At 43.7% G+C, this 16346-nt stretch overlaps 1 protein-coding gene across 3 annotated transcripts in view; it reads left to right on the plus strand.

Moving 5' to 3' along the window:
* The window catches only part of NEDD4L (NEDD4 like E3 ubiquitin protein ligase), a 578915-nt gene that overhangs the window by 1166 nt on the left and 561403 nt on the right, over nucleotides 1-16346 (plus strand). The window lies entirely within an intron of this gene.

Raw genomic sequence — 16346 nt, forward strand, 5'->3', positions numbered from 1 at the left:
GATCAAAATGCACAGTGACTGTGCTGGAATACAGCGTTTCTATAGTTGTTGCTTAAGTTTCTGTGATGGTTAAAGGAGCTGTGATAATAATGGATATGACTTGGGATTTTTAAAGACTGTTCTGATTGAGGTGTGTGTTTATAAGAAAGAAAAAATAAATAAAAATGTGTGTGTATGTCAACAACAAAACACAGATATATAATATACAAAATCTATATATTTTTTATTTATGAACACTATATAAACGCACAAAAAACCCCCACAAATTTCTCTCTCAAAAAATACATATATACACACACACTATATTTACTGTATAAAACACACACAAATACAATCCTCAGCCTTCCTCCTCACTGGATAACCCCATCCTGATATATGACAGTTGTCAGTCATATGCAAATGACAGATTTATTAATTTTGCCAAGAGGTTTTGCAGCAGCTAACCTCAGTGGTATGAGCAACCTCCTATCAATCCGCTGTCTGTCTCTTACGCTGGACATACATATGACATTTTAGTGGCAATTTCAACCACTGCCAACCAGATTTTGATTGCAAAAATTATCCAATGCATCCACCCAGCCCTTTCCCATGTCTGCCACTTAGGTGTATAAACCAATGTAGGTAGGTGGTCTCGATGTGCTGGATCATCTATTCAATCGACAGCTGTAAGGTTGCCATGTTTCTGGTCAGTGACGGGGGGGGGGGGAGATAGCTTGGGGTAAATATTGGTGGATTTTTCATCTCATACAATGAAAGATTTCACAGCTGACTTCAGTTCAAGGCTTGGATGGAACTCTTCTCCTCCCAAACATTAGATGGGTGGATGGGTCATGTAGAGGCATGCATATACCAGGGCAGAGTTTTTTGTAAACATGAGTTACTTTCATTAAGCTACACAAATAGTGATTTATAATGTTGAGGCTTTAATTGCAGTGATATCTAGCAGCCTCATCTAACGTGTGACCATCTCCTGTTGCATGTCCTCAGTCACTGACCATATCCTATACCATGTCTCCAGTCTCTTACCATCTACTATATCATATTCCCACTCTCTGACCAGCTACTATACAATGTCCCCAGTCTCTGACCTTCTCCTGTATCATGTCCCCAGCCTCTGATCATGTCCCCAGCCTCTGACTGTCTCCTGAAGCATTTCCCCATTCGTTGAACGTCTCCTGAAGCATTTCCCCATTCGTTGAACGTCTCCTGAAGCATTTCCCCATTCGTTGAACGTCTCCTGAAGCATTTCCCCATTCGTTGAACGTCTCCTGAAGCATTTCCCCATTCGTTGAACGTCTCCTGAAGCATTTCCCCATTCGTTGAACGTCTCCTGACCGTCCCAGTGTCTGTCCGTCCCCAGTGTCATGTCCCCAGTCTCTGACCGTTCCCAGTCTCTGGCCGTCTCCAGTGTCATGTCCCCAGTCTCTGGCCGTCCCCAGTGTCATGTCCCCAGTCTCTGGCCATCCCCAGTGTCATGTCCCCAGTCTCTGGCCGTCCCCAGTCTCTGGCCGTCCCCAGTGTCTGACCGTCCTCAGTATCATGTCCCCAATGTCTGGCCATCTCCTGAAGCATGCTGCCAGTCTCCGTCCCTTGTACCTTGTCCCTAGTCTCCAGTCTCTGACAGATTTCTATACATTGCATTCACTGAATATTATGTTCAGCGCCATGGTAATGTCAGGGGCAATAGGTTGACCACAACTGTCATGGTCCATGAGATCTCTGCTGGAGAGTGACTGACTGGTCTCTGATGCCTTCCTGGTTTGGTTTATGTTTTGATGAAATATTTTATAATTGCAGCACAGTGGTTTCTGATGATGACTTATGGGAGTGTCCCTGTCAGGCTGGATGTGTCTTGTCACCTGGGGATGATACATCAGTGTTTTTCAGCTACTGGTACACGATCCCTGCTCGCCTTATCACAGCACAAGGGTTATTGATTATGTAGGTTTAATCTCTAGGTTTTGATACCTATGAAAAGATTGATATACAGATATGAGGAGGAACACCAGCACAGGATGCTAAAGCTAAACGCACTGTTGAAATGCATATATGGAAGCTGCTTTATCTGTCGGAGGTTTTGCAGTTGTGTTCTGAGACCGGACTTTTCTCTGTTGCCGTTAATACAGCTAGGTCATCTCCTTTCCCCTCAGCCTGTGGTTGGACAGCGAAAGAGCAGAAACACTAATGAAGTCATCCTTCTGCTTATTCTGCATTTCACTCCATGCCGCACGCTGCTTATCATCACATGTGCAAGCAGCACACCTTACTGGCTCCTTGTGCTGTCTTTCTCCCTTTCCCAGTCTGAGCTTTGCTGTACAGGTGGTTGCAAGGACATGATACTAAGTCAAATTTATGTGCTTACACTTGTATTTTAAAAATACAGATTATTATAATTTTTTTTATTCCTATAACTGCATTACTGTGTCACCGATCATAGTTCATCTTTCAAGCAGTACTCCAGCCAAAAATGAAAATATTATTAATAATTGATTAGCCAATAAAAAGATAAAACAGCAAAACCAGCTTTTGCTGCAATGTTCAGCTTTAGTCCAGATAATTACCCTGCAGTACTCTTTTTCTGCTGCTAGATGTCCTCAGTCGCATGATGTGCGTCATTGAACCTACTTCCTATGAGCCCGGGTCCTCCTGAACTCGTTACTAGCCTGTGATTGGACAGTGAAAGGTGAAGCGGCACAATGATGAGCTTATCTGTCTGTCACTCTGCTCCTTCCTCCTGTTTCTTGTTGGCTCAGAGTAAGCAACCTTGTGCAGCTATTTTTTTTTCTCATATAACATACAAAAGATTATCAAAAAAATGTTTAAAAAGGAAAGCTCATTTAAAAGAGTCCAATTAGTATGGAATCCAAGTGGTAATGATAAATCTTGTGAGGAATCTTCCATCAACAGGTACACACACACACGACTCTTGCCGTCCACAGTGGACCACTAGATACAGCGGTCACTTGCCCTTGTTACAAGTCCGATCGCTCAAACGCCAAACATCAGAACTCCTTCACTCTCAAGCAAACTCCACTTCATAGGGGCTCCAATGGATATAAAGTTCCAACAAGCCAAAGAGACACCTCAAGGTGCAGTATGTTCAATTAAAGTTTAACTTAAAATCCAAAAAACACACTCGCCATGTGTAAGATAAAAACAGGCATGTACGTCAATAGTAAGCTAGGAACGTTTCCAACCATCAAGAGGGCCGACCTCGGTGCATGGTGACGTCGTGTGATCCAGCTCCACCCAACGCGTTTTGTCATAGAGACATCATCAGGGGAGTGATCTCTTGTGTACTCAATGTCTTATATATGGAAAGGGCCAGAAATTAATACATTAATCGCCATGCGTTCCAAAAGCGTTCCCCCGGCCAGGACCGGAAGTGACGCCATGTCTGCCCAGCCTATGTTATTGAATAGAGATGCAGATCTCCTGCATGGCCAAGTTTGGCAAGCATTCAGGGTGGGTGCACGGCACTTAGCGCACACTGTCAGGACTGTGCACCCTCCTATCAAGTTTAGCTGCACGGGTGAGTCTGTTCAGCCACTGTGTCTCCATTCCTTAATAAAGTCTGCCTGCACGCAGGTACAAACGCATACAAATTGGTGAGTTCATACAGCCGAAACATCTCCATTTACTAAACATAAGCTGCTTGCTCCAGGCAACTCCAGACACATAAATAAGCGATGTACGGGCCTCTGCGCCCCTGTGAATGAGGCCAAAAGGGGAACAGTCCCTCCAAATCGGGGACAATTGGGAGTTATGTATGAAGCACCAATGCGATGATGCCAGGATAATGAAGACTTGCAGCACTGGATATAAACGAATGGTGGAGCCGCTGCCATCAAATCAAGGTAAGTATACATCTGTGGAATGGGAGAGTGGCTTAGGTTAGGTCAGGGGATGCAGAAAAAATAATGGAGTGCATTTATATAGGCTTGCACCAATATTGAGCATTTGCATGAATACTTGTTTGGTGCGACTGAGCCCATACAAAGTGAATGGACTCAAATCGCAGTGCAAAGCTTTGCATACGATTTGTACAGGAATGCGGTGCAATTCCTGTCTGAATGCATGCGGTTTCCTACACCGCTCCTGTGTGAACCCAGGCTTGTCTTAGTGACTTCAGCTTGGGATCGCACAGGAGCGGTGCGGGAAACTGCATGTGATTCGGAAAATAATTGCACCACATTCCTGTTCAAGTTGCATGATTTCTTTGCAGTGCCATTCATTTTGTATGGGCTCAAATCGCACCGACAAAGTAATGGTACTCAGTATCGGCAAGTACTTGACTGAATGTATCGGTACTCGTACTTGCCGATTTAAAAACTGGGTATCGGTGCAGCCCTACGTTTTATCCTTTACCCATTCTCAACTTTATCCAATGCATAGGCGTGCGCACAGGGTGTGCCAGGTGTGCCTGGGCAAACCCTAATCACCCCGTGCGGTGCAGATTCCCCCCGTTTAGACTCCTGTTTCACCAAAGCCCCCTAACGGGGCTCCTAAAAAAAAAAAAAAAAAAAAAAATATTATAAAAAATAAAATACTAAAAATAAAAAAACACTGCCCTACGGACACCGGTGGTATATATACACATGCATATGTGTTTGAGCTTTGGAGTGCACACCCTAATGCAATAGGCTGTGCACACCTATGATCCAAAGCTTTTGGCTTTATACACCCCATCATTGGTTTCTTTTTATATCGAGCAGAGTATTACAAGAGTGATGTTGTCTTCAGTCTTTATCAGTGTATATGTGATTCTGGATGGTGTGTGGTTTGGGAGCCCGAGTGTAGACTGGCGATGCACCGAAATTTCTGCCACTGAAAATGTGGCTTTCAGCGTTGTGCCAAAAGAAAAAATGGCTGCCGAAAAACGCCAACGATTATGCCGCTATTTTACCATGCTTATGGTGTGTTTTTTCGTAGGTCACGTGACTCAAAAAATGCATCAAAAAGCAACACAGATGCATTTTTGATGTGTTTTCAATGCATTTCAATGGGGAGGTGCATTTTTGGTGTGACCAAAAATGCAGCAAGCAGGGTTTTTAACACCACTTCCAAAGGTGCCGATAATGGCAGACAACAAATTCATATTCATTGTCTGGTGAGTTTTGATTTCAGCTGCGACAATCAGATAGGGTCAGAACTTAGCGTAAACAATATGAAAGTATGGATCCATCCTGCCTTGTATCAACGGTTCAGGCTGGTGGTGGTGTAATGGTGTGAGGGTATTTTCTTGGCACACTTTGGGCCCCTTTGTACCAATTGAGCATCGTTTAAACACCACGACCTACCTGAGTATTGTTACTGACCATATCCATCCCTTTATGACTACAGTGTACCCATCTTCTGATGGCTCCTTCCAGCAGGATAATGCACCATGTCACAAAGATCAAATCATCTCACCACTGGACAATGAGGTCACTGTAGTCCAATGGCCTCCACACTCACCAGATCTCATCCAATAGAGCACCTTTGGGATGTGGTGGAACAGGAAATGCACATCATGGATGTGCAGCCGACAAATCTGCAGCAACTGCGTGATGCTATCATGTCACTATGGACCAAAATCTCTGAGGAAGGTTTCCAACACCTTGTTGAATCTATGCCATGAAGGATTAAAGCAGTTCTGAAGGCAAAAGGGGGTCCAACCCAATACTAGCCAGGTGTACCTAATAAAGTGGCCAGTGAGTGTATATTGAACATTATGTGCAGCCCTTTGGTGATGTTGGGGGGCCACATTTGAGGCCCCCTTTAGCACATAAGTTGACAACCACAGCTGTAGACTCTAGTGTAGTCTCCTCCTTTTTGTCATTTCTCCCCTCATGACACTTCTGTGGTGGGAATCAGAACTCAGGCCTTTTTATAGGCTCCAAAACAAGGCCGGATTCACAGGGAATGAGGCTGGGACTGATTGCCATGTATTACCCGATACTTTCACCCACAGCCCAGGGCCAGGAGGTCATAGCTTCTAAGAATTCAGATTCTGAGTCACAAAATTCTTCCAGGAATTTGGAAACGACACCAGAACAATGTGGGGGAGGTGTGCCTGAATGTTGTGGTGTGGCTATCGCGTGGTACGCCGAGCACATGTCATAATAAAGCTTCATTCGTTAAAGCAGACGTTTTCGCTCAAATGACAAAGTCTGCTTATTCAAGGGGCCCCTTCTTGCCTTAAGGGTCCATCCCATGCGCTGAGGTGATCGTGTATGGAGCTGACACAAGTTGGCTTGCTGTGTTGTGGTCCGTTACGTTTTAACACGCACTTTTCTCCTCACTTCCTGAAACATGTAAAGGGTGGAGAAGCCAAGCCTGTGGTGATCTGCTGTTCTTCCTGTGTGTTGGTGCGCATTACACTGCGATCACACGCGTTACCACGCGCTGCGTTGAAAAAAAAAAACTGCGTCTTACACTACTGCCCTGTACACACGAGCGGAAATTCCGCCAGCAAAAGTCCGATGAGAGCTTTTGGTCAGAAAATGCGACTGTGTGTATGCTCCATCGGACTTTTGCTGGCGGAATTCCAGCCAGCAAAAGATTGAGAGAGCATAGCATGTTCTCAATTTTTTCGGTCGGAAAAAGTTCCGATCTGAAATTCCGATCATCTGTACCAATTCCGACGTGCAAAATTCCTGCGCATGCTCGGGGACAATTCGATGCGTGCTCGGAAGCATTGAACTTGATTTTCCCGGCTCGTCGTAGTGTTGTACGTCACCGCGTTCTTGGCGGTCGAAGGTTCAGAGAACTTTTGTGTGACCGTGTATATGCAAGGCAAGCTTGAGCGGAATCCCGTCGGAAAAACCATCCAAGATTTTTCCGACAGAAATTCCAATCGTGTGTACGGGGCATCATTCTTCTCTCCCCTTGACACTTCCATAGCTCTCAACTGTCCCTGATTTTGAGGGACTGTCCCTCATTTTGAACAATGTCCCTCATTCCTCCTTATTTGTCCCTCATTTTGGTCTGATCCATATAGATGTATATAAAATGCACTTTTAATCTATCAAAAAGTGTTTTCCAGTGCTAAAACTTTTATCAGATTTCTAAATTGCTGCATATGTAAATTCCAAAAGCCAATATAAAGGAATAGTGGTGGTTAAAAAAAAGCACTTGTGGGTTCAACCACTCTTGTTTTTTTTTTTTTTTTTTTTTGTACAATTCTCCTTTAAGGGGGTGTGGCAGGGGGTGTGTCCTATGCCTGCCTACTTTTGCTGATAGGTGTCCCTCATTCCCATCTCAAAATGTTGGGAGGTATGCACTTCTGTGGCGGGGATAGGAATGCAGGCCCCTAATAGGTTCGAAAACACGGCCGGATTCACAGGGAATGAGGCTGGGCCTGATTGCATTGATGTATTACCCGATCCGTTTCATCCACAGCTCAGGCCCGGGGAGGTCATAGCTTCTGGGGTTTTTATCCTTAGAGCATGTTCCTCAGTGTGCGCTCCCAGCCCACAATGAGCTTTCATAGATGGCTCTCCATCTCTCATCACTTACGTAATACATATGTGTGGCAACAAAATAGGGTGTGCTTTAACACCCCCCCCCCATCTCCTTTTTAATGACCCATTTAAAAGGATATCAGGGCTGGGCGGGAGGGGGTTAAATGCTGGATTAAAGGGGGGAGCCTGCATGAATTTTCCCAGGTTTAGCTTTAAACCCTCGTTATTCTGAATGCGTCTTTAAAATCGTGCGACTTCACATGAAATCGCACCATTTCAAAATCGCAGGTCAGTGTGACTTAGCTGACATCTGTGCGACTTTATGCACAGATGCCCATGCAAGTCACATCTGAAATCGCAAAAAAAACAAAACTGTGTGGCGCCGCAAAGTTGGCTTCGCACCGATTTGAACGGTTCCATTGCCGACAATAGGGTGCAACTTGTCATGGGATTTGACAGGTCTAAATAGCATGACAAATCACACCCTGTTATGCAACAAGTTGCACCGGTGTGGACAGAGGTCACTAATGCTTATATGAAGCATTAGTGATCAGGTTAATACTCCGTGTAGGATACTACTTTAAAAGCAGATTGACTTTTCTTATTGCTTGCTCCCCCTCCCCAGCAGCCAGTGCTCTCCTCTTCCCTCTGACACCCCAAGTTGTGGGAGGGCTCCCGACATTCCCACTTACAATGCAGGACTGTTGGCCCTGCATTGTACATGATGACATCAGAGTGTAACCCACAATCTGCTGAGAAAAGGTTTGAGGACCAGTCGCACAGAGCAGGAAATAAGGTTATTAAAAAGAGATGTCTTTATGGTGCAAGTAGTGTATGCATAACCTCCTTATTGCAAAAAAAAAAAAAAAAAAAAGAAACACTAGGTTGCATAACCATGAGTCAATAAATCAGGTATGTGAATCAAGTATGCTTAATTTCACAAGTTGCAGCTCCTCCAGAGAGACGGAAGAAATCTCTGAATCAAGACATAAAAACACACACAGCTGAGGGTGCCGTCTAAGTGCAGCATTAAAACCATTTATTGTATAATAAAAACGCATTGGCAACTCGCATTAAGTACGTTTGTGAAGGCTGTAGAGCAGTGATGATGAACCTTGGCACCCCAGATGTTTTGGAACTACATTTCACATGATGCTCATTCACTCTGCAGTGTAGTTGAGCATCATGGGAAATGTAGTTCCAAAACATCTGGGGTGCCAAGGTTCACCATCACTGCTGTAGAGTATCAAAAAATTGGGACATCCAGGTAACCCTGTAACAGAGTCACCCAGTCCAAGGATGGTACAGGTCTGCCCCTGGCTAGGTTGGCATAGGAAGCTTGGAGCGCTTTCTGGTCAGGAGGAGACTCCAAAGGAACCCAATGAATGAGGTCAGATGCCGGGGGACATCCAGGGGGTGTAGCCTCAAGTCAGGGCTTGACAAAGAAGCAGGAACGTTTAGCCATGCTCCCTGGACGTCCCCCCCCCGGTCTGACCTCATCCATTGGTTTCCTCTGAAATCTCCTCCCGACCAGGAAGTGCTCTGGGCTTCTTATGCCTAACCGTCCTGCTAAAGGTGTCCCTAGATGTCCTGATTTCTTATGCTCTGCAGCAGGGATATACAATTAGCGGACCTCCAGCTGTTGCAGAACTACAAGTCCCATGAGGCATAGCAAGACTCCGACAGCCACAAGCATGACACCCAGAGGCAGAGGCATGATGGGACTTGTAGTTTTGCAACAGCTGGAGGTCCGCTAATTGCATATCCCTGCTCTACAGCCTTCAAAAAACCTTCTTCATGTGAGTTGCCAATTTGTTTTTATTATACCATAAATGTTTAAATGCTGCACTTAAATGGCGCCCTCTGGTGTGTGTATGTGGTGTTTTTTTTTTATATATCTTGATTCAAAATTTTTTCCATCTCTGGAGGAGCTGCATCTTGTGAAAAGAAGCATACCTGATTCATATACCTGGTTTATTTGATTCATGGTTATGCAACGCAGTGTTTGTTAGTTTTTTTCCTTTGCAATAAGGAGGCTACCCTTAAGTGTTTAAATAATGCACTTGTATGGCATCCTCCACTGTGTGTGTTTTAATGTCTTGATTCAAGATAAGCAAAATGTCTTTTTGATGTTCCCCTAGACAAAAACGGGTATTTAACCCTAGCAGTGCGGGGGGAGCCCCAATACAAGGGTAGTTTCTAATTTTTCTGGGGTTCAGCTTTAATGTTTGTATGAAATTAAATAAAATATAAATATTTAATATCAAAGAAACCTACATCCGCTTTTCATATCCGTTTTCTTGATCTTGAACATAATATATTTCTTTCTCGAACCTTCCTGCCCACTCTTACTGTGCCCACTCACTGCCTGACAGCATAATTGGTCTATTGGGTAATACATACGGCTCATTTTATACCTTGACATCTAATACAAGCACATACAGTGCCTTGCAAAAGTATTCACCCCCCTTGGCATTATTCATGTTTTGTTGCCTCACAACCTGGAATTACCATGGATTGTTGGAGGATTTGCATCATTTAATTTACAGAACGTGGCAACAACTTTAAAGATGTGTTTTTTTTTTTTTTTTTTTTTTAATTGTGAAGCAAACAACAAATAGGACAAAATAACAGAAAAAGTCAATGTGCATAACTATTCACCCCCCTAAAGTCAATACTTTGTAGAGCCACCTTTTGCAGCCATCACAGCTCCAAGTCGCTTTGGATAAGTCTCTATGAGCTTGCCACATCTTACCACTGGGATTTTTGCCCATTCCTCGTTGCAAAACTGCTCCAGCTCCTTCAAGTTGGATGGTTTGCGCTTGTGAACAGCAGTCTTTAAGTCTGACCACAGATTTTCTATTGGATTGAGTTCTGGGCTTTGACTAGGCCATTCCAACACATTTACATGTTTCCCATTAAACCACTCAAGTGTTGCTTTAGCAGTGTGTTTGGGGTCATTGTCCTGCTGGAAGGTGAACCTCCGTCCTAGCCTCAAATCACACACAAAGTGGTACAGGTTTTGCCAAAGAATATCCCTGTATTTAGCACCATCCATCTTTCCCTCAACTCTGACCAGTTTCCCAGTCCTGACTGTTGAAAAACATCCCAACAGCATGATGCTGCCACCACCATGTTTCACTGTGGGGATGGTGTTCTTGGGTGGTGTGATGTGTTGGGTTTGCTCCAGACATAGCGTTTTCTTTGATAGCCAAAAAGTTTAATTTTAGTCTCATCAGACCAGAGCACCTTCCTCCATACATTTTGGGAGTCTCCCACATGCCTTTTCACAAACTCAAAACGTGCCATTTTGTTTTTTGCTGAAAGTAATGGCTTTCTTCTGGCTCTAAAGCCCAACTCTATGGAGCGTACGGCTTATTGTCGTCCTGTGTACAGATACTCCAGACTCTGCTGTGGAACTCTGCAGCTCCTCCAGGGTTACCTTAGGTCTCTGTGCTGTCTCTCTGATTAATACCCTCCTTGCCCGAGTTTTGGTGTGCGGCCGTCTCTTGGCAGGTTTGCTGTTGTGCCATGTTCTTTCCATTTGGTTATGATAGATTTGATGGTGCTCCTAGGGATCATCAAAGATTTGGATTATTTTTTTTTTTTTTTTTTTTATAACCTAACCCTGACTTGTACTTCTCAACAACATTGTCCCTTACTTGTTTGGAGAGTTCCTTGGTCTTCATGGCAGTATTTGGTTAGTGGTACCTCTTGCTTAGTGTTGCAGCCACTGGGGCCTTTCCAAAAGGTGTGTATATGTAATGACAGATCATGTGACACTTAGATTGCACACAGGTGGACATCATTTCACTAATTATGTGACTTCTGAAGGTAATTGGTTGAACCAGAGCCTTTTATGGGCTTCATAACAAAGGGGGTGAATACATACGCACATGGCAATTATCACTTTTTAATTTCTGAAAAATAGTTTTATGTATATATTTTTCTAATTTTACTTCACCAACTTAGACTATTGTGTTCTGATCCATCACATATAATTCAGATTAAAAAAAACATTGAACTAAAGGCTGTAATGTAACAAAATAGGTAAAAATCCAAGGGGGGGGGGGGGTCAATACTTTTGCAAGGCACTGTAGTTAGGTGTATAATGTAACTGCCCTGCTGTGTATAGGAGACAACCCTTCTTTATTCTATGGCATCAGTCAGTGTGAGGATCATTGGAAATAGGTCTGTTTGTTTGTCTTACTTGTGGTCTTTTTATCCTTTTGCTGACCGTGCAATGCTTATATGTGGTGGTAAGAAAGGTGGGCTTTAATGCCCGGTTGCCACACGTATGTGTCCACGGTGGCACGAGGTTGCGTGTTGAGAGCGCAGTGACTGATCGCTCCAAGCACACTGACAGGGGTATCACCAACAGCTCATGATCATAGCTTCTGGCCGGGAACCATTGGGATAGGTTCCCAATAATGTGACCGATGTGAGAGCCAATCACATCGGTCACATGATACATAAGCCTTGCCACCTCCTGGCCATTAAAGCCCACAAGAATGTGGATCAGGCTTCAGAGTACAGCGAGATTTAGACGCACGTCTAAACCTACCCTAAATCTTGCTGACAATCTCTTGCGGTTTACGAGAGTTTTGTAGTATGTGTGCATGTGTCTAATTTTGGTGCTCAAAACCCAAATAAAGCGCCTTGGAATATGCTGGTATGGGGTTGTGTTACAAAGACCAGAATCTGGAAGAACCGCTTTTAGTCGGAGGTTCCGTTCTCTCCGCGCCGCCCGCTTTCCTTGTTTTGAAAAGCCAGTAATAGTAAAACGACTGTTCCTTGACGTGCTGGTTGTTGTGTTGTATTGTGAAGGCTGAGCATGCCGGTGACTCACATAGCAGGACTCCCAATATAAAGCTGCCGGGGAAAATTGCTGGAATTCATCAGTGAGAATCTGCAGCTCTGCACAATGAATTCGGGAAACGTCAAATGAAATGGATCTATTATGTTTCTCAGATGCCGGAGTCTCCGAGGATGGAGTCAAAGAGAGAATGACTGACAATAATATCGCACAAAACATGGGATTGAAAAAGGAACCTTTTAACGCTCGCAATTTTGTCTCCTCCTGAAAAGGCTTGTTAGGTGGGCATCATACTCAACGTCTGTCTTCAGTACAGTGGGCAGTGGTGGCCCCTCCATAAGGGGTGCAGGGGTGCACCCCCCCTCTAATTCATGCACCCAGCTCCTAATCTACATGCAGGGCACCAGATGCATGGATTTCAATGGGGTTGTTTGTTGTTTTTTTGTTTGTTTTTTTTTTGTTTGTTTTTGTTTTTTTGTTTGGTTTTTTTTTGTTTTTGTTGTTTTTGTTTTTTTTTAGTTGTTTTTTTTTTCTTTTTTTTTTTATTGCCTTTAAAATAAATAGAGTAGGCAGAGTACTGCACTCGAGCCCACCAGTTGTGTGACAATAGCTTATTAACGTTTGCTATTGTCTTCCTGATTCTCCTCCTGGCCATTTAGGAAGCGGGTCCTGAGACCTGATTGGCAGAGAGGAGACGCGATCGTATTGGCTGCCGAGGGAAGGAGGAGTGAAGCCATAGACGCAGGGTGAAGCCGACCAACCTACGGGGGGTGGGGAGTGTTAAATGCGGGGCTGAATGATCGACCGGGGAGGGGGGGCGGGGTGGCGGTTGGATGTCTTATTTGCCACCCCCAAATATACAGCACCAGCCGCCACTGACAGTGGGGTGGATTTGCTAAAACTGGAGAGTGCTAAATCTGGTGCAGCTCTGCACGGTAGCCATCTGCTTCTAACTCTAAAGCCCCATACACACTATTAGATTTTTGTCTTCTTTAGTTTTACCAAAACCATATAATATGAGGTCAAACCTTAATGCCCCGTACACACGAGCGGATTTTCCGTTGGAAAAAACTTGGATGGTTTTTCCAACGGAATTCCACTCAAGCTTGCCTTGCATACACACGGTCACACAAAAGTTCTCCTGAACTTTCGACCATCAAGAACGCGGTGACGTACAACACTACGACGAGCCGAGAAAAATGAAGTTCAATGCATCTGAGCATACGACGAATTGTTTCCAAGCATGCGTAGGAATTTTGCGCGTCGGAATTTGTACAGACGATCGCATTTTCGGATAGGAACTTTTTCCCAACGGAAAATTGAGAACATGCTCTCAATCTTTTGCTGGCTGGAATTCCGCCAGCAAAAGTCCGATGGAGCATACACACAGTCGCATTTTCCAAGGAAAAGCTCTCATCGGTCTTTTGCTGGCTGAATTTCTGATCGTGTGTACGCGGCATAAGAGTTTCAATTTGTATGCAATCAGGCAGGCCCTTGCACTACTTGGTTTTGGTAAATCTCAAGACAAAAACCTGCAGAAAATCTAATAGTGTGTATGGGGCCTTAGATCTCATACAACACTATTAAATCTTCTGCAGATTTTTTGTCTTGAGATTTACCAAAACCATGCAATATGAGGTCAAACCTTAAAGGCCCGTACACACGTTCAGAAAATCTGAAGATAAATTCTGTCCGATGAACGATCTGCCGATTTTCTGATCGTTAGTATGCTGCTTTTGACAGCCGATTACGAATTTTCGGCGGACAAAAACTGGATGTGCAGGCTTTTTGTCTGATGTGACCACAACGTCTGATTTTTCTTTTCATTAGTACAGTTTTCTGACAAAAAAAAAAATCTGAAGAGCAAGACTAGGCATGCTCAGAAATGAAAGAACACATACAAAACAATTCAACACATTACGTCACTTCTGACGTTGAACTCTGTCGTCTGAAAATTTTCTAATGGTGAGTACCCTCTTCACTTTCGATTTGAGACTAGCATCAAACAAAAAACTGTCAAATTCACCCAATAATCTGTGCACTCTAAGGCTGGCCATACATTATACAATTTTCTTGTACAACTTTCCTTTAGATTTACCAAAACCATATAATATGAGGGCAAACCTAAACACTTTCAATTTGTATACAATCAGGCAGGCCCTTGCACTACATAGTCGAAGGTAAATCTAAAGCAAATTGCATAAGAAAATTGTATGGTGTATGGCCAGCTTAAAGCCCCATACACACTATTAGATCTTCTGCAGATTTTTATCAGTTTTACCAAAACCATATACAGTTAATGAGGTCAAACCTTAAGAGTTTCAATTTGTATGCAATCAGGCAGGTCCTTGCACTACATGATTTTGGTATGAAGACAAAAATCTGCAGAAAATCTAATGCCCCGTACACATGGTCAGATTTTCCGACGGAAAATGTTCGATGGGAGCTTGTTGTCGGAAATTCCGACCGTGTGTAGGCTCCGTCGGACATTTTCCATCGGAATTTCCATCACACAAAATTTGAGATCTGGATCTCAAATTTTCCGATAACAAAATCCGTTCTCGTAAATTCCGATTGTGTGTACACAATTCCGACGCACAAAGTTCCACGCATGCTCAGATTCAAGCAGAAGAGCTGCACTGGCTATTGAACTTCATTTTTCTTGGCTCGTCGTACGTGTGGTACGTCACCGCGTTCTTGGTGTTCGGAATTTCCGAGAACATTTGTGTGACCGTGTGTATGCAAGACAAGTTTGAGCCAACATCATTTGGGAAAAAAAATCCACGGCTTTATTGTCGGAATGTCCGATCGTGTGTATGGGGCTTTAGGCTGGCATTGCATTATACAATTTTTTTTTAAATTTTATTTTCTTTAGTTTATGTCGTGCAAGGGTCTCCTTGATTGCATACAAATTGAAAGTGTTTAGGTTTGACCTCCATATTATATGGTTTTGGTACATCTAAAGGAAAATTGTATAATGTATGGCCAGCCTAAGGCTCGGTTCACACAGGGGCAACCCGACTTACAGCGCGTTTTTGCAAGGCGATTTGGAGGCAACTTCAGCGTGACTTAAAGTTGCCTCCAGGACAGGCGACTTTGGCTGTGGCCAATCACAGAATAATCAGAATAAACTCTGTCTAGTATCCTGTAGTAATGTAGATTCTGGCAGGAAGCACCACAGCGGAGACATGTTATCCAGCACAATGGGAAAGGTCAGACTGCAGTGGCAATAGCTCTGAAAGAGAACTGAGAATTAATTGCCACCCACCAGACACTTGGGCAAGTACAGTATTTTTTACAGTGGTTGCTGGTCCAATTTTTTTTTTTTTTTTATAACAGTAGCGAGGTCATCACTTAGAGCTGTACCGAAGCTCCCAGGAACGTGCATAAAAGGGTGGCTCTGCACGCTCTGTGCCCGTGACCCTGCAAGCCAAGGGGCCAACCTTACAATGGAAATCGGGTACATTATGAAACCTGAAAGAGAAAAAGAAGCTGAAGACAATGTAAATCCTACCTTCAGCTTCTTAAAGTGGTGTTCCGGCCCAAATTATACTTTTTAAATAAAAATACCCCTATAATACACAAGCTTAATGTATTCTAGTAAAGTTAGTCTGTAAACTAAGGTCTGTTTTGTTAGTTTATAGCAGTAGTTTGTTGTTTTATAAATTTACAGCAGGCCGTGGCCATCTTAAGTGTGGGCATCTGAAGCCAGACTGTATTTCTTCCTGGATCTCATCCTTGCAGATCTCTCACATGCTCAGTGCAGCACAAGCAGTGTAATAGGTTTCAGGTCAGGTGTCCATAGCAACGGCAGTTTCAGAGGAAGTTGCCGCCCCTTCCCAGAAGGCATTGCAAACAGGAAATGATGCGATGGGCCACGGCCAGGGAGGAGGAAGTGAAAAATGAATACAGCAGATATACAGTAGGTGCTGAGAAAACAAATTTAAAAATATCCAATTTGTTTACAGTGCACAGTTTAGTGAGGGATGCTGAAGAGTTGTAAAAGTGGGTGGAACTCCACTTTAAGTAGGAAAAAATGTGAGTCTAATCATTTACAAGAGAAGTATGGGTTTTTGTTTTGTTTT

This window comes from Aquarana catesbeiana, linkage group LG01 (genome assembly GCF_042186555.1).
Source record: "Aquarana catesbeiana isolate 2022-GZ linkage group LG01, ASM4218655v1, whole genome shotgun sequence".
Lineage (NCBI taxonomy): Eukaryota > Metazoa > Chordata > Amphibia > Anura > Ranidae > Aquarana > Aquarana catesbeiana.